This window comes from Sminthopsis crassicaudata, chromosome 4 (genome assembly GCF_048593235.1).
Source record: "Sminthopsis crassicaudata isolate SCR6 chromosome 4, ASM4859323v1, whole genome shotgun sequence".
Classification (NCBI taxonomy): Eukaryota; Metazoa; Chordata; class Mammalia; order Dasyuromorphia; family Dasyuridae; genus Sminthopsis; species Sminthopsis crassicaudata.
In genome coordinates this window covers 117,792,998-117,811,708 of record NC_133620.1, presented here as the reverse complement: position 1 = coordinate 117,811,708, position 18,711 = coordinate 117,792,998, and the positions used below count along the sequence as shown (strand labels likewise).

The 18,711-nt window shown below is 36.8% G+C and overlaps 1 long non-coding RNA gene and 2 other non-coding genes across 3 annotated transcripts; all 3 read right to left on the bottom strand.

Annotated features, from left to right (window-relative positions):
* Positions 1–12,540: 12,540 nt before the first annotated feature.
* On the bottom strand, positions 12,541–16,300 carry LOC141565727 (uncharacterized). The gene is made up of 2 exons (XR_012489106.1): positions 14,015–16,300; positions 12,541–12,681 (listed from the first exon to the last, which is right to left on the bottom strand). It is a non-coding gene; the product is annotated as an uncharacterized LOC141565727 (long non-coding RNA).
* Positions 15,014–15,085, bottom strand: TRNAE-UUC (transfer RNA glutamic acid (anticodon UUC)). Its single transcript has one exon. It is a non-coding gene; the product is annotated as a tRNA-Glu (tRNA).
* On the bottom strand, positions 15,828–15,899 carry TRNAE-UUC (transfer RNA glutamic acid (anticodon UUC)). Its single transcript has one exon. It is a non-coding gene; the product is annotated as a tRNA-Glu (tRNA).
* Positions 16,301–18,711: the final 2,411 nt, after the last annotated feature.

Below are 18,711 nucleotides of genomic sequence, written 5' to 3'. Positions count from 1 at the left end.
AAGAGAAGGAGAAAAATTTGGAACACAAGATTTTGCAACAGTGAATGTTGAAAACTATCTTAGTGTATATTTTGAAAATAAAAAGCTATTTTTTAAATTTACAAGACATAGAAATGAACAGACCTTCCCTTAATATAATTAATAGTAATAATAATAATAAATATAGCATTCCCTATATGCCAGGAACAACACAAAAACACTTTACAATTATCTTATTTGACAACACTGGGGGATAGGTATTATTATTATATTCCTATTTTATAACTGAAGAAACTGAGGTAAACAGAGGCCAAATAATTTACCTAGGGTCATGCAGCTAATAAGTATCTGAGGCTAGATTTGAACTTAAGTCTACCTGACTCCAGGCCATCACTTCATTCACTATACAATCTTGCTGCTCCTCTAAATTATACCTACCAAAATCCAAGAAGAAACACTGCTAGTAATGAAGAAAAAAATTAAAGTTTTTTTCCAATAAGATCAGGGATGATGTAAAGACATCCATCATAACTATTGCTATTTAACATGATCCTTGCAAATGCTAGCTATATTGATAAGAAAGAAACATTGGAGATATAAGCATAAGCAAGTGAAAACAAAATATTGCTTTTTGGAGATGATATGATAAATTATTTAGAAAACTTTAATGAGCCAAAAAAAATTAATTGAAATAATAAATTCAGCAAAATTGTAGTGTATATAATCATTAGTATTGCCATATGTTACTGGCAAAATCCAGGAGGAAAAAGCTAGAAAGCTAAATTGCATTCAAAATAACTATAGAATCTATGAAACCTCACTTTTCTATTATATACAGCTTGCTTTTCTTTGTAATGTGTAAAAAATCCAATCTTTAGCTTTTAAAGCTGACTTTCTAATCAATTTTTACTGACATTCTATTCTTTAATTTTTCAGATGCTTCAATGACTATTTTTTTCTTTCTTTGATTCTTTTTATTTTCTTCTTCTTCTTCTTTTGTTGTTCTGTTATTCCAATTCATCTTATACTCTTCCACATTCTTCCCCACACTGACTATGTACAAAAATTAATGTCTTATTCTGACTCATAAATCTATTACTTCTCTGTCAAAAAGCAAGTAGAATTTTTCAGCATCAATATTCTGGAATCATGGTTGGTTCTTGAACTGATTATAGTATATTGTTAGGTGGAAATAGTATATCCAAACTCATGGTTACTCAAGTCACTCAAGTATCTTTCATGAAAAAAAATGTGATATTGCCCTACAGTCTTAGCTCCAATGCTTTACTTTATGAGCCACTGGACCTCCATCTAATATGACTTGGCTTCTGCAGAAGATATCTTGCTTGGTTTAATGTTCTGCCATTTTGAGAAAGTTATATGCAATTTAAACATTTATTAACCCAATAATGGAGGATATACTAAAGGATAGGGACCTTGGTAAACTCTCCCATTGGTCTGAACTTCAAGTGACATTAGATAATATGTGAGAGAGATTTGAGGATAAAAGAAATAAAATTTTTATTTGTATGGATTCCTAGAAGATTGACTTTGGGTTTGGCTGAATGGTCTATAATTTAGAGAGAAGTAAACAAAGAAAGGTTCTCTACGTTGGTTGTCAGAATTATTAAATGAATTTTGTTGATAATTTTGGCAGCATATACTTGTTTATAAAGCATGTTTCTGCCAATCAAAAGCATTCTATTCTCTCTGTTGAAGTGAATAGCCAGGTTTATATCTTACAGAAGTAGTAAATTAAAGACTGGGTTTATTAGGAATTTGGACATGTAATCCATGGTGCTATATTGTTGTGGGTTTAGAAATATGTAATCCTCTTAACCAAGGCTGATGTAACCAATTCTGCCCAATAATGCTCTTCTTGTTAATCAGAACACGATATCTACCTATGGCAGATCAGTTTAATATGCTTCTCAACACTCTTCTGATGGGCAAAATTAGCTGCATTTTCCTTTATGTAAGGCCAAATTTACCCTCACATTTGCCATTGGACTCTGATAATTTTGGAGGAGATAGTGAAGTTGATACTTTTGCACAGTCATTTCTGCCTCACTAAAATCCAATTCACTTTCAAGTCAAGACATCACCCTCCTAATTCTATTGGTTCTTTTTGAGAATGAAGCATGAACAACAAACAACAACAAATAACATATTCAGAATATGGAATATCAGTGCCAGTCAAGTGCACCATTGTTGTAGTCATTATAAAGACTTTTACAGAAATGTAAAAAATAAATTTAAAAAGATTTTGTAGAATGCATTTTCTTTCCCATACAATTTTTGGTCTTCTTCTGATCAAGGATCCCAATTCACTGCAAAGAAACCCTAGGATTGAGCCCATTATCATTATATTCGCTGTGTTCTAATCTTTGATACCTTCCAAAGGCAGCTGGTATATTGGAACAATGGAAAAAATGTTTAAAACAACAGCTTCATCATGGCACCCTGATTACTGGGTTTGTGTGTCTATCTATCAGAGGCTGTGTCTTTGATCAATCCCTTCTACTCTAAGAGGGAAAACTGTCTACTTTTAAAGTTTCTTGGATTTTTCCTTGAGAAAAACTAACCTGACCAGTATGCACTATTTTTGGATATAGTCCCAAAAGATCTTCTTCAGCCCTTAATTATTTTATCTTTTCTGTGTTGACCTTGATATTTTTGCTCCTCTCAGAAGATCCATGCAACTCATGGAAATGGCTATGTCATTTTTAATTTTCTTATTCTTGTTTTCTCAGGATGTTTGGACAGCTCCTTTATAGAAAAGCTTGGGAGATCCAGTGGAAAAAAGGTATCCTTAGGAAACATCCATCTTAACTCCCACAGCCACAAACCATTTGAAAGGTCCACTTGGAGATGAGGGAAAATATTTAGGGGAAAATACCTTCCCTAGCTGAACAAGGGGATTGGGCAAGATGAGGGAAAGTGTCTAGGGGGAAAAATACCCTCCCTAGCTGAACAAGGGGATTGGGGCAAGCTGGGTAAAAGAAGGGTTAGGAAAGAGAGACTTCTTTATTGAGTCTCCATCCCATCTCAGCTGCCATGAGTGCTCAGTGCATTTCTTGCTAGAATCTCTCTGAAGAAGGAGAGTCAGTAATGTGTCCTGGTTCTCATGCTTATTGTATCTTGTATTAAGTGTGAATGAGTTTTCCCTGATAGAACTAGAAAGGCTGCCGGCCCTTGGCTGGATGAAGGTTGGCCATGCTCCAGCAGGTATATAAAAACCTAAAGCTACCAGTGCTGAGGTCAATTGAGACAGCTGAGGTACATTTGAGGTAGAAAACCATGGGAAGAGAAATGACATGGGGGATCAACTGTGGTTTTCACTTACATACAAGGAATTGTGCTAGTTAGTGGTTGTGGAGACTCTCCTGTATGGCATTGGGGAAGAAAGAAAAGGGGAAAGCAATGGTTAAGCTTCTTCAGGACTTCAGGGAGCTGTTCTGGTTTAGTGATATGGACAATGTGTTCAAAAAATATCCCAGGAAATTTGCCAAGGATGATGAATTTTTAAAAGAGGGGCATATGAGGGTAATGGAAATCTCTCTAACAGAGACCCAGATACCAGAGCATGCATAATTTGCTCTGCCTCATACCCAAACCATGTGGAATCTTGACAGGCAGCCTCAGAACACTGTCCCATACAACTCCCGAGAGCAAGTATACACGTATCCCATGACTTTCCTGTTTATTATGTAATGATGAAAAACCCTTTCATCTGTTACTGAACCAGAAAAGAATGGAACAGCCAAACTCTCTCTTTTCCTAATGGCAAATGAGGCAAGAACCTTGTGTTAGGGGTAGTTGGGCTTTGCAGTAAAGTGCTGGGCCTGTCCAGTTCAAATACGGCCTCAAACACCTGCTACCTGCATGACCCTGAGCAAATCACTTGTAATGTAGTTCAGCCTCAGGCTTGATCCTTTCACCCAGCCTCAGTGCCATGAGAATCCAAACTCTAAATGGTAGAAACTTGCTTGGCTGCTATAGCAGTGATATGGCACTCTGTATTAATGGGCCAGAGAACTGAGAATTAAAGGGAATGGGACACAGTGCCTTGTGATGGGAAGGGGAGGCATCCAGTTGGGGTTAATTCTATCCCTTTTGAACTCACTTCAGACTAAGATCTAGGCTGATGAATTGTAAATTGCCTAGTATGGAAGGAGGAAAAGCAATCTATATATAGTAGAGAAGATTAGTTTCCTTCCTTATACTATGTATATGAAAATTCCTGTTTTATTTGAGGTTTGTTAGTTAAGCTCATGAATGAGACAGATTGAGTGAAGACCTCTCATAAGAATGCGGTCCCATTTATGCCCTAATTATAACTTGAAAGTTTGCATTAACAAAATGTTCTTTAACCAAAAGCCAGAGGTATTCGTTTATTTTAGGTAAACATACATTTCCCTCCTGTACCCTCTAACCTTTTCACTACCTTAGTATTAAGTTCTTAATATGGTAAAGAATGTGTCATTAGCTATAGTGTTCTTAGTGTCTGGGTCGATTTTTAGTTAGTCTCTGGGTAGAAGTTTAGTTTCTGAGTAGATATCCAAGTTTAGAGTGTGAGCCTGGACTCCTCAATTATTGGGAGAAAAGGTCAGAAAGAGGTAGGGGGGCTTCCATCTCAGGGTCTATACAATCCTGTGTTTTGCAGCTTGTACTTTGTACTCCTCTACTGATCTCTTGTCTACTGGGAGTTACTCTTTTCTGTTAAGATCATAATAAATTCTTTTTGCTTTTCTACCTTAAGAGTCTCTGATTTCAATTTGATAGGGATTGTCATTGTCTCCCCCCCCCCAAAAAAAAAAAAGAGAAAGAATTTAACCATCATGCCAGTACAAAAATAAAAGTAAACAAGAATAACAACCCTTTGCAACACCAAATATTGTGGACCAAGCCTAGATTTGGCTTAGTCAGTCTGGTTCAAGGTTTTTTTATATTCAAGGCCTTTCTTCTCAAAAATCAGCAATCAGGAAATGCTCAGCCAACTACTGTGTGAACAGAAGCAGACAATGCAGTTAGTTCCCATAAATCTACTTTAAAAAACCTAAAGATGGCACTGAGTCCTAATGAAAGCTACTCTAAATAGCTCTTCTTCCATCCCAGAACTGCACAAAAAGCCAGCTAGAAGCCCAAGACAATAAGAAAGAACATTATGTTAATGCAGGCCAAAAAGAGGGAAGCATCCCAGTATGACTAGTGTCGAAGAAAAAAATATTTTTTATTGAACTCTATGTTTAGGCACATCTTCCAGAAATAACTCAACAGTAATAAAAATTAAAGCATTTTTTACCTTAGTGAGAAATATCCAAACTGATATATAGTAATTCTGAATCTCAGGACCTTGGATATCTCTCTGTCCCAAAACAGTTTAAGGTAACATTTTTAGGAATCTTATACAAGAAGGTATCACAATGTGTTTTGGTTTAACATTCTATTACATCTCAAAGGACTATAGGAGTTTAGTCTTCTCTTACAATTATTAAATTACTTCCTTGACTGAAATTCCTGAAGTTTTATAATGAAGAATGCTAGCACATTCAGAGGTGATAGACTCAAGGTGTAGAGAGAAGTATACATTTTTGGATACAGACACTGTGTAGATTTGTTTTGTTTAACAATACCAGTTTGTTACAAAAGTTTCCTTTTCTATTTTTAATTGAGGGAAGGTTTATCTAGGGCACCTAGGTTTTGAAGTACTTCAGACATTTACTAGCTTAGCCTCAGTTTTCTCATCTGTAAAATGAGCTGAAGAAGGGAATGGCAAATCACTTTATTGTCTTTGCCAAGAAAACCCCAAATGGGGTTACAAAGATCCAGACACAACTGGACAAAAGAAAGGGTTTATTAAAAGTTATGCCAAAAATGAAGTGCCATTGAAAATCTTTTTGAAATGCATAGGAAAAAAACCAAAAAGCCAGAAGGTAGTTCAGAATAAAGCAGGGCGGTTTTGAAAGCAATTATGTGGTCTTTATTATATACTTTTAAAAAGAAAGTTGTATGAAATGGAGATTTATGATTTTATATACGATCTTCATATTGTATTTCTCTGTTCATAGTAATACTATTTTTTGGTATTTAAGTTGAAATTTAGAAAATTAACGTAAAATGCAACAGACTTTCATGAATCATAAAAATCCACTTAAAATTACTTAAATTATTGAAGTTGAAAAGTATATAATGTAAGAATTTTTTTCATAAAGGATAAAAATATATTTCTTGTTCTACAATCACTAAATTAGAAACCAAAGGATTTGACAGGCAAGCAGCTGGGGCTTGGGAAAAGACTCCCTTTTTTTCAACTTTCTTTGACCCAACCTAATCCTTTTATAATTCAAAAGATTAGATGTGTGAAGTACTAAATAGAGATGTATTGAAGAGGACTCTATGTGGGCACAACAAATGGAATAGCTCCACTCCTCCTCCAGCCAGCAGAAGCTCCCACCACTTAAAGTTCTAAGGGGAGCTATAGAAGAGAAAGAAATCATTTGCCTAGTTAGGCACCCCTAACTCACAAGGGCTCAGTTTTTCAAAAACCCTGAGGGAAAAAAGTAATTTCTTTGTTAAGACAATCACTTAGGAATTTGGTGAAAAGCTGTAAAGAAATTGTTGGGGGGAGGGAGGGAGTGCCTCAATTTTATTGTTTGTTAACACCTTACATTCCCTCAAACTCAATGTATTTAATTCAGTACCCTTATCCCAAGAGGCCTGGAAATTGCAATGCTCCTCCAAACTTCTGGCTTTGTTTCCAGCCCAGTCTCATCCCAAATATTAAAGAGATCAACATCTGTGAAGATGCAATATTCTTGCCACCAAAGTCCTTGGTATTTTCTAATAGTTCAGCATCAGACATGGATGAGGCTTTATTAGTGCAAAAACATTAAAATAGATGCTTTAACACACACTTTGCTGCCAATACCTGATGGTCATGGAGACTTTACTTTTGACATATAGTTGAAAATTCCCATAATATGCTATTAGAATGTAAGTTCCCATTGAAAAGGCTGTCTAATATTTCCAATACTTAGCAGAACAGTGTTTTACAAAGAATAAGTACTTTTTCATTTATTCATTCATGTATTTACATTAAAATTTCATCATCTATGATTAAATCCTATACCTAAATCAACTAAGTTGAGAGAGATGAGAATCACATACCATTCTCCCTTATACACATATGCTGAAGTTTACATTATCATGGAAATCTATTAATATTTATCATTGCATTGATTTCATGCATATTTACTTTATGAATCAGCTTTTACTTTTAGACATTTGCCATGCAATATGTCTTGAGTATGTGATCTATGATCACTAGAGAGCTTTCCAGAATTTGAGATTTTAGAAAAATATCCTTGGATACATCTCAGTTGATTTGATGGGGAATATAAAATGTTTATTGGGAGGAGGTAGGGCATGGAGTATAAGGTTTTTTCATTGATCTAATCACAGAAAATGAATTTGATAAATAATACTAATCTAATTATAAAATTGAGATCATGACAGGTGATCCCTTCATGGTGCAAATGCATGATTTGAGTGAATCCCACAACCTGAGGATGAAGAATGAATGGTAGGCCTTGCCTGTGAGTGAGGTTTTAATCATCTGGTTTACTTAATTCAAGAAAGAGCTTTGTATATAGAATGTAAGATCTTGAGAAAAAAATACAGAAGAGAACTATAGAAAGGGTAGCTCCAAGATCGGGAGCCAAGACAATTATTATAAAGAAAGAGAGCAGGCTAAATCATATTTGATCAGAGAAATGCAAATTAAGACAACTCTGAGATACTACTACACACCTCTGAGATTGGATGACAGGAAAAAATAATGAAGAATGCTGGAGGGGATGTGGGAAAACTGGGACACTGGTGCATTGTTGGTGGAGTAGTGAACGGATCCACCCCTTCTGAAGAGCAGCTTGGAACTATACTCAAAAAGTTATCAAACTGTGCGTACCCTTTGATCCAGCAGTATTTCTACTAGGCTTATATCCCAAAGAGATCTTAAAGAAGGGAAAGGGACCCGTATGTGCAAAAGAATGTTTGTGGCAGCCCTTTTTATAGTGGTTAGAAATTGGAAATGGAGTGGATGCCCATCAGTTGGAGTATGGCTCAATAAGTTGTGGTATATGAATTTATGGAATATTATTGTTCTGTAAGAAATGATCAACAGGATGATTTTAGAGAGGCCTGGAGTGACTTACATGAACTGATACTGAGTGAAATGAGTAGAACTAGGAGATCATTATACATGGCAACAGAAATATTATATGATGATCAATTCTGATGGATGTGACTCCAACTCAGTTCTAATGATCTTGTGATAAAGAGTCATCTAGACTCAGAGAGAGGATTGTAAGAACTGAATGTGGACCAAAACATAGCATTCTTTTTGTTGTTGTTCACTAGTATTTTATTTTCTTACTCATTTTCTTTCCTTTTTGATCTGAGTTTTCTTGTGCAACAAGAGAATTGTGTAAATATGTTTACACATATTGTATTTAACATATATTTTAACATGTATAACATATATATTGCTTGACATCTAGGGGAGGAGATGGGGAGAAGGAAGGGAAAATCTGAAACACAAGCCTATGCTAGGGTCAATGTTAAAAATTATCTGTGCATATGTTTTGAAAATTAAAAAAACAAAAAGAAAGAGAGCAGGATTATGGGAGGGAGGGGCCTGAAGCTCTGTTGTGAAGCTTCAATAATACAAAGCTTATGACAGTTATTTTGGATCTCTTTTCTCTCTTGGAAGTCCAAAGCCTTTACTTGTGCCAGGGAAAGTATTTATTTATTTATTGCTTTATTTGTTTTGTTTTGCTAATCTATATGCACTTATTAATTTTTTTTTAGTTTTTAAAAAAAGTGGGAAATACTCCCAGAGAAGAGGAATATAGATTTAACTTTCATATGTTTTGTTAGGTGCCAGAATCTGAAAGAATCATTTTTAAAAGTTGTATTACAGTTCCTTTAATATTTTTAATATTTTTCCCAGAGGATTGAAGGAGTCCTACCAAATTCCTTTTATGACACAGACATGGTACTGATACCTAAATCAGGTAGGCTGAAAACTGAGAAAGAAAATTATAGACCAATCTCCCTAATAAATATTGGTGCTAAAATCTTAAATAAAATATTAGCAAAAATACTACAGAAAATCATCCCCAGGATAATACACTATGACCAAGTGGGATTTATACCAAGAATGCAGGGCTGGTTCAATATTAGGAAAACTATTAGCATAATCAACTATATCAATAACCAAATTAACAAAAAACATATAATCATCTCAATAGATGCAGAAAAAGCATTTAATAAAATCCAACATCCATTCCTACTAAAAACACTTGAGAGTATAGGAATAAATGGACTATTCCTTAAAATATTAAGGAGCATATATTTAAAACCGTCAGTAAACATCATATGTAATGGTGATAAACTGGAACCCTTCCCAGTAAGATCAGGAGTGAAACAAGGTTGCCCACTATCACCATTACTATTCAACATTGTACTAGAAACGCTAGCCTCAGCAATAAGAGCCGAGAAAGAGATTCAAGGAATTAGAGTAGATAATGAGGAAATCAAACTATTACTCTTTGCAGATGACATGATGGTATACTTAGAGAACCCCAAAGACTACTAAAAAGCTATTAGAAATAATTCAGAACTTTAGCAAAGTTGCAGGATACAAAATAAATCCACATAAATCCTCAGCATTTTTATACATTACTAACACAATCCCACAGCAAGAGATACAAAGAGATATTCCATTCAAAAGAATGGTCGATAGTATAAAATATTTGAGAATATATCTACTAAAGGAAAGTCAGGAATTATATGAACAAAATTACAAAACACTTGCCACAAAAATAAAGTCAGATTTAAATAATTGGAAAGACATTGAGTGCTCTTAGATAGGCCGAGCGAATATAATTAAGATGACAATACTCCCCAAACTAATCTATTTATTTAGTGCTATACCAATCAGACTCCCAAGAAACTATTTTAATGACCTAGAAAAAATAACAACAAAATTCATATGGAAGAACAAAAGATCAAGAATTTCAAGGGAAGTAATGAAAAAAAAAATTAAATGTAGGTGGTCTAGCTGTACCTGATCTAGAACTATATTATAAAGCAGCAGTCACCAAAACCATCTGGTATTGGCTAAGAAATAGGCTAGTTGATCAGTGGAACAGGTTAGGTTCACAGGGCAAGATAGTGAATAAAAATAACAATCTAGTGTTTGACAAACCCAAAGATCCCAACTTCTGGGATAAGAATTCATTATTTGACAAAAACTGCTTGGAAAATTGGAAATTAGTATGGCAGAAACTAGGCATGGACCCACATTTAACACCACATACTAAGATAAGATCAAAATGGGTCCAAGATTTAGGCATAAAGAACGAAATCATAAATAAATTAGAGGAACATAGGATAGTTTACCTCTCAGACTTGTGGAGAAGGAAGGAATTTGTGTCCAAAGGAGAACTAGAGATCATTATTGATCACAAAATAGAAAATTTTGATTACATCAAATTAAAAAGCTTTTGCACAAACAAAACGAATGCAAACAAGATTAGAAGGGAAGTAACAAATTAGGAAAACATTTTTACAGTTAAAGGTTCTGATAAAGGCCTCATCTCCAAAATATACAGAGAATTGACTTTAATTTATAAGAAATCAAGCCATTCTCCAATTGATAAATGGTCAAAGGATATGAACAGACAATTTTCAGATGATGAAATTGAAACTATTTCCACTCATATGAGTGTTCCAAATCAGTATTGATCAGAGAAATGCAAATTAAGACAACTCTGAGATACCATTACACACCTGTCAGATTGGCTAAAATGAGAGGAACAAATAATGATGAATGTTGGAGGGGATGTGGAAAAACTGGGACACTGATGCATTGTTGGTGCAGTTGTGAAAGAATCCAACCATTCTGGAGAGCAATCTGGAATTATGCCTAAAAAGTTATCAAAATGTGCATACCCTTTGACCTAGCAGTGCTACTACTGGGCTTATATCCCAAGGAAATACTAAAGAAGGGAAAGAGACCTGTATGTGCCAAAATATTTGTGGCAGCCCTTTTTTTAGTGGCTAGAAACTGGAAAATGAATGGATACCCATCAATTGGAGAATGGTTGGGTAAATTATGGTATATGAATGTTATGGAATATTATTGTTGTGTAAGAAAGACCAACAGGATGAATACAGAGAGGCTTGGAGAGACTTACATCAATTGATGCTGAGTGAAACGAGCAAAACTAGGAGATCATGATACACTTCAATAATGATACTGTATGAGGATGTATTCTGATGGAAGTGGATATCTTCAACATAGAGAAGAGCTAATCCAATTCCAATTGATCAATGATGGACAGAATCAGCTATACACAGAAAAGAAACACTGGGAAATGAGTGTAAACTGTTAGCATTTTTTTTTTCTCCCCAGATTATTTTTTACCTTCCGAATCCAATTCTTTCTTTGCAACAACAACAACAACAACAAAATTCGGTTCTGCACATATATATATTGTACCTAAGATATACTATAACATATTTAATATGTATGGGAATGCCTGCCATCTAGGGGAGGGGGTGAAGGGAAATTTGGAACAGAAGGGAGTACAAGGGATAATGTTGTAAAAAATGTTATAATTATAAAATTAATTAAAAAAACATTTGATATTATATATATATACATATATACATATATATATTTCCCAGAGAAGAAAAAAAATTTATACCAGGAAGCCCACCAGGAAGCCATGTCAGAAATAGAGGAAAGGGAGGAATAAATGGTTAGACCCATAGTCCAACCTGACCATTATTAAACACATATGATCATATTTTATATTATATAATATTATATATTTGATTCTGAATAATGGATAAAAGTAAATCTATCAACTCTGATTATCACAATTCCTTAAAAAAAATTAGTTCAGATAAAATAATCATCATAGGAGATCCCAAAAGACTCAACAATTTGCCCAAACTCAGTCAGTCAACAAGGGTTTATGAAACACTAAATTAAAAATTAATGCAAAGGTGTAAAAGATAAGTAGAAATATGGTCACTGCGCACAAGGAGCTCACATCTATTAATTGATAAAAAAAACAAATTTGGCTGGCATATCAATGACTCCCTCTAATCCTTGGAAATTTGGGAAAGCTAAAACTCCCAAGGTTAACCGCTTTAATCTTTTGCTGGATTGGCATAATTAGAATTAAGTTTCCCATATCCCTACTCCTCATTATTTACGCCTTATTAGGCAATTTAGAAAATGCCTCACTTTACTGGTCCCACTCTTTCTTGAAAGGTTATTGTGAGGATATTGTTGAGATGTGTGTCAAGTGCTTAGCACATGGTAGATGTGGCTTTAATTCTTATCTTCCCTTGCTATGGATCCTTCCTTATGAGTAACAATAAAATTTATTTTAAAATTACTTTTGCCTTTGTTTCTTTTTCTAAGGACTTCTCTGCAAGATACATTCTAATGACAGCAATGTGACAAAGAGATGTGACGGCTGACAGTAGCATAGGTTTATTGTATATACTCACAGAAAGATTATTGACAGAGCATCTCCCAAAACAATTAAATATTGGAGGAAAAAAAAAGAGACTGTGGGAAGCTTGATGAGATCATCCTGGGCGAGTTTCCAGATAAAGCTGAAAGGACAAAAAAAATATGCAAAATGGAACTGGTTTTCCACCATTGCTTTAGCAATCGGTACTTGGTATTATTGACAATGGAACCATCATATTTGGACTATATGATACAATGTACTCTATGATAATGTGGAAATTGTTCTGAAAGTGATGAGACTAGAAACAATGATTGATCCATATAAATATACTGTGGAAGAAATCTATATTAGCAGCAACATAACTTCAAAGGTAACAGAGGGATGAACTTTCAAATTGAAGAAGATGCCAAAAGAAGAAAAAAATCCTTCATAAGGGCTATTATAATCACCCAAAACAAAGACAAAAAAGAAAAAGAAACAACTCAATTATTAGCTCACATTTCAGCTGTAAGGTAGTGGAAAGATTAGGAATTTAACCATGTAATGAATACCTCCCATTCCAATGATCTCATAAAATTCAGATATAGACCATTGTTGTAGACCAAAGCTTATGCCATACTTTTCCAAAATGTTGCTTAGTTTTCCTGAACTGTTTTTTTTTTTTTTTTTTGCCCTATTTTGATCTTTATTATAAAGAGTTGGGGGAAGGAAAGAAAATATAGATGATTTTAAAATTATAATAATATAATTTCCCTTCTCCTCCCCCCCCCCAATAGCACCCAGTTTTGTAGTCTATAGTTAAAAAACAAAACAAAACAAACAAACAAACAAACAAACAAACAAAGTTAAGCTGCAGAAGTTTCACAGGACAAGTAGAAGACAATAAATATTGGTGAGCACCTGGTTACTCGCAAAAAAAAGGAGGCACCTATCTGGGAATGCAAAAACCAAAATGGAAAAAAGAGGTATACATTAATGATTGCGAAAAGATTGATTTGAGCCAATACTGCTTTATGAATCATGGTGGGAGAGAAAAATCAGAACAAAAGGGAAAAACCATGGGAGAGAAGAAAAAAAAAAAAAAACCAGAAAAAAAAGGTGAACATAGAATGTGTTGATTTACACATCTTAGTGTTCTTTTTCTCCTTAGTTTTGTTTTTTGTTTTTCCTCGATGCAGATGGCATTTTCTACCCAAAATCTATTGGGATTGCCGTGGATCACTGAATCACTGAGAAGAACCAAGTCTTCCGTAGTCCATCATCTCACATTCTTTCTGTTATTGTACAATGGATTCCTGGTTCTGTTTTACATGTATAATCGATATCAACTTGCTTGCCTTCTCAAGGAGTGGGGGAGGGAGAAAATGTGAAACTCAAATTTTAAAAAATAAATATTAATATTATTTTTGCATGTAATTGGGAAATATTTTATATATATATATTAAAGATCATTACATTAGAAAAAGTACAGGTACCTTGAGGAGGAGGAGGAGCAGCAGCTTTGGAGGGGCGTTGATAACGCAAAGGGAAGAGACTAAGTCACCACCTGTGTCGGAGGCAAGGAGGCTGTCCGAGGTTCCTACCATGGCCCCCAGACCCAGGGCTTCGCCCATGACGCCACAGTAGAGCCAATGCTAACAGGGCTATACGACACGTGTCAGAGTGAGAACTCCTCTAGAAAAATAACTTTGATGGGACTCAGCGTAGTACTTTGTGGGTCCCCACTCTAAAACTGTTATCTCTAATAGTTTAATGAAGCACAATTAGCTTAAAGAAAAGGCAAAATCAGAACAATAACTTTAAAATACTTCTCTCCCCTATAGTTGGAAAAATAGGCATAAACTTGAGTCCTCAAATAACGAGGTGCACGTAAGTGAATCCCCAAATGAATAAATGAAAAATATTTCTTAAGCGCCCATATGTGTCGGGAAATATGCTGGGGATAAAATACAAGCAAGAAACGTGTCCTGGCTTTCACCACTTCAGTACCTATCCCTTCCTTGCCTTACTGCCTGCTATTCACACCCTATATCGTATTTCCTAGCAGCCCCCTCCTCGCCAAGTAAGTCCAGCCTTCCGGCCTGGGCTTGAAATGCCCACGCCTCGTGCCGTGTTTGCAGCTCGCCACCTTCCTTAACCTCGCTGTAGCTGGCCCAGTCCTTACTGAGCCCCTTTCCAGTCCAGAAACCGTAGTCCTCCAGCGCTTCCCGGGAAAGCTGGCCAAGCTGGGCCCTTCGGGGAATGAATCAAGGCGGTTCGCAGAGCTTTGAGCGCCACCTCCCTTCCTTTCCCCATCCCCGGGCTGAGTATAGTAATAACAACGGCAGAGAGACTTCTGCACTTTCGGTTTTTAAAACTTTCCCTTTTCCTGCTTTCGTTTTCTGGAAGCTGGGCTGGGGTTTCTGTTGGAGATTGCCTCTTGTAGATGATTTACACCCAGCAAAGTTTAAAACAAAGTTAGATACAAAAGTAACTTCCCTGACCGGGAATCGAACCCGGGCCGCGGCGGTGAAAGCGCCGAATCCTAGCCACTAGACCACCAGGGAGCCGTGCAAAGAGGCTTTCTTTAACCTCTTTTATTTATTGTTTTAGGTATTGCATCCTTCTATATAGTCATTTTCTCAACTTTTCAAAAAACCTTTCTAAAGCAAACCAAGCCCTAAAGCAACTCCGTTTGGCAGAACACAGATTACTCAGAACCGCTGGATCTCCACTTTAACAAAGGAAAGAAAAAGAGACACGCGTTTCCTGAGCTCTTATCGGACTAATGGTAGTGCTCAGAGGAACGCAAAATTCGCTTCCCGATTTGTTGTGTTCTCATTCTTGTAGTCCCTGCATCTATACTGATTTTTCCTGGTCCTGCACTTTGAATCTGCTCATACAACTCTTCGCTTGTTCTCAGAATGCTTAAATGCCCGTCCTGGAATGCCACTTAATTCGCATATACTACCGTCTGTCCGGCCATTTCCCAAGGGGGGGATCAAGGGCTTTCCCCTGCTCATCCCGACCCCACTTTGTTGTTTCCTCGCCTCCCTTCTCCCCGGGAGGAAGGAATCCGTCTTGCCCCAGACTCTCAGATCTGGGAGCCTTTTCTTCTTTGGCCAATTTCCTAGGAACTCAGTCGGTTCGTTTCGAAGTGCTTTTCTTCTCTGAGCCGCTAAGAGCGGAGATGTTTCTAGTGTTTAAATCAGGAAATGCTACTTTCTTGAGCGGTCCAAGAAAGAAGCAGGCGGTGCACAATTACAGAAAAATTGGGGTAAAGTTTAGTGTGGGCCCGAAAAAAACTTCTTCCCTGACCGGGAATCGAACCCGGGCCGCGGCGGTGAAAGCGCCGAATCCTAGCCACTAGACCACCAGGGAGTGCGGAAGCACCGTTTTAAATCAGCTATCACGGCTCTCTTTGTCCAACACTCAAAATGTCTTCTTGCTTTCACTTTTCCGTAACTTCCTAAATGCTTCATACGAGTTCAGCCTCCCCGGCTCTTTGGAGAAAACAACCCCCGGGAAAAGAGGCGGGTGAGGACCCCCATCCCCGGTCACAGCCCCACTCCGAGAGGTGTCCGCCAGAAGCAAAGCCTGCAGTATTTCGGCCACGGGTTTGGTTCCTTGCTTGCTCAGCCTGCTCGGGGAACTGAGCTCCGCCTCCCAGCCGTGGCTTCTCCTTCTCTCCGCCTCGCACCTGTTGAATGACCCCAAGAGTGACTGCTTCTCCATCCTAGAGCCTTCGAGGTGCAGAGGAAGTAACAAGTGGCCTCGGGCAGTTCCCGAGCTGCTTGGGGTCGCACACCTCCGGGGCCGCCCGGAAGGAAGGAGTTCCTGGCTGCTGCTTAAACCTAGCCGGCTCAGATAAAATTCACCCAGGACATACTATGTGGAATTAGTCTTTACCCAATGCTATTTTAATGTACAGGATCAAATGTAGAGTTAAGTTTTAGTAATTTAAAACCACATTTAGACTTTGGGGACACTATGTCTGGATTTAGTGCAGTACATCTGGCTTTGGGGTGACTTGGGTGGGAGGAGGTATTGACTAAGGTACTAGATTGATATTAAAATTACCCAATCTCAATTTCAGCGGTGCAATGGAACAGCCCTTACATTAGCATCTGAATCCATTCATTCCATCTTTGAAAAGTTCCCATTATTAAGAACTTTCCCTTATATTAAGAGAATCTACTGTGAATCTTGCATCCATTAGCATTTCAGAAAGCTGCCCCATTTCTCCCAGTCTTTCCTTCTCCGGGGTAAAAATTCCCAGTTATTTCCATTAATTTTCCTATGACATAATCTCTTCATCATTCCGGTTTCCTTTTTCTGGGAGGGGAAAAACTAGTTTGAAATTGGTCTCGCTAAAACATTAAGCCAACAAATTTACCACAATTCAATAGACTGGTCTCACAGATTGAGCAACAGTAAGACTATTATGTTTCTTGATGTAGGCACTAAATTTCAGTTTGAGGAATATGAGAACCCGTTATTATAGCAGTTAGTATATATAGACAGAGGGCACGAGTGTGAGTTGATTATGAAGGGATAATCTTTTTTAAAAAATGATGAAATTAAGGGGTGAGAAAGGAATGTACTAGGAGAAATGGAAAAGGAGAAGTGGAATGGAGCAAATTATCTGCCACAAAAAAAAAAAAAAAAAAAAAAAAAAAAAAAAAAAAAAAGGCAAGAGAAAGCTTTTACAGTGGAGGGGAAGAGGGGGAAGAGATGGGGAGTGAGTGAACCTCACTTTCATCAAATTGGTTCAAATAGGAAATAACATACATACTCATTAGAGGTACTAATGAGGGAAAGGAAAGGGGGAACCCCATTTCTTCGAACATAGATAATCCCATGAGGCGCAGTGGTCTCCTGTAAAATGAATTTACAGACCCGAAAACCTAGATTGATAAATAAAAGGTTTATTGTAGAAATTTGGAAGTAAAGTTCAGTTAGAAAGACGCCAGGGCCAAAGGTGGCCGCTGGGCGGGCAGGAACCCTTACGTGATTGGTAGGATATCATGTGTTGGCTGGCAGGGCTCCTACCAAGAGGGAGTTCGGGCTCACCGCTTTTATACCCAAAAGATTGTGGGCAGTTCCAAGTTCTTGGTGGGCTTTTCAATTAGCTCAGATCAGGTGAGGGCTGGGGGAAAGTTGAGCTGATGGTGGGGCTGGGCCCGGATATTTAAAGGGTGCCTTAGACCAGGATTTGTGAATCAAGGTCAGCCATGGGTTGGGCAATTAGAAAGGAATCTTAAAGGGACCTCAACCCCCATCAGTACAGAAGTTTATCTTACCCTGCAGAAAAATAGGAAAGGAATGGGATATGGGAAGTTGGGGGTGGGTGTGTGTGACAAAAGAGAGGCCATATTGGGGAAGGGAGTGTTTAACTGCAAAACACTTTTGAGGAGGGACTGGATGAAAAGAGAGAGGGAATAAATTAGTAATTGCAAAAAAAAATTTAGCAATAACACTTGCAAAAATTTTTTCGAAGCAAATTTCTCTGATGGAGTATTATTGTTCTCTGGGAAATGATGAGCAAGATGCTCTCAGGAAAAAAAAAATCTGGAAAGTCCTTCATGAACAAAGTGAAATGAACTATATCAAAGTAATGGCAATGTTCTGGGATGACCAGCTGTAAAATGACTTTTTCAGTAGTACAAATATCTACAACTACTCTGAAAGACTTTGGATGAAAAATCCTATCCATATCCAGAGAAGGAACTGATAGAGTCTGAATATAGACCAAAGTATTCTATTTCTCTCTCTCTTTTTATTTTTAAATTAATTTTTTGAGGGTTTTACTTTTCATTAGGGTGGGAGATTGATTTTCTTTCACAATTTGAATTTTATGGAAATGTTTTGCATAACTTCACATATGATTTCTTAATTGTAGGTAGAGATGAGGGAGAGAACCTAGAACTCAAAAATCTTAAAAACAACAAATGTAAAAAAAAAAAAAATTTAAAAAAAAGTTTTGAATACAACTGGGGGAAAATATTAAATAAATTATTAAAAATTTTAAAGGAATTTGAGAACCTGTGTTACTTATTAGTAAGCTCACTGGCCTCTAGAGAGGCTTAGATTTGCATCCCAGCTCAATATTTTTCAGCTGAATGAACAAATCACCTGATTTCCCTTCATTTTATGGGTTGAATTAAATAGCTTCTGTGCTCCCTTCCCACGT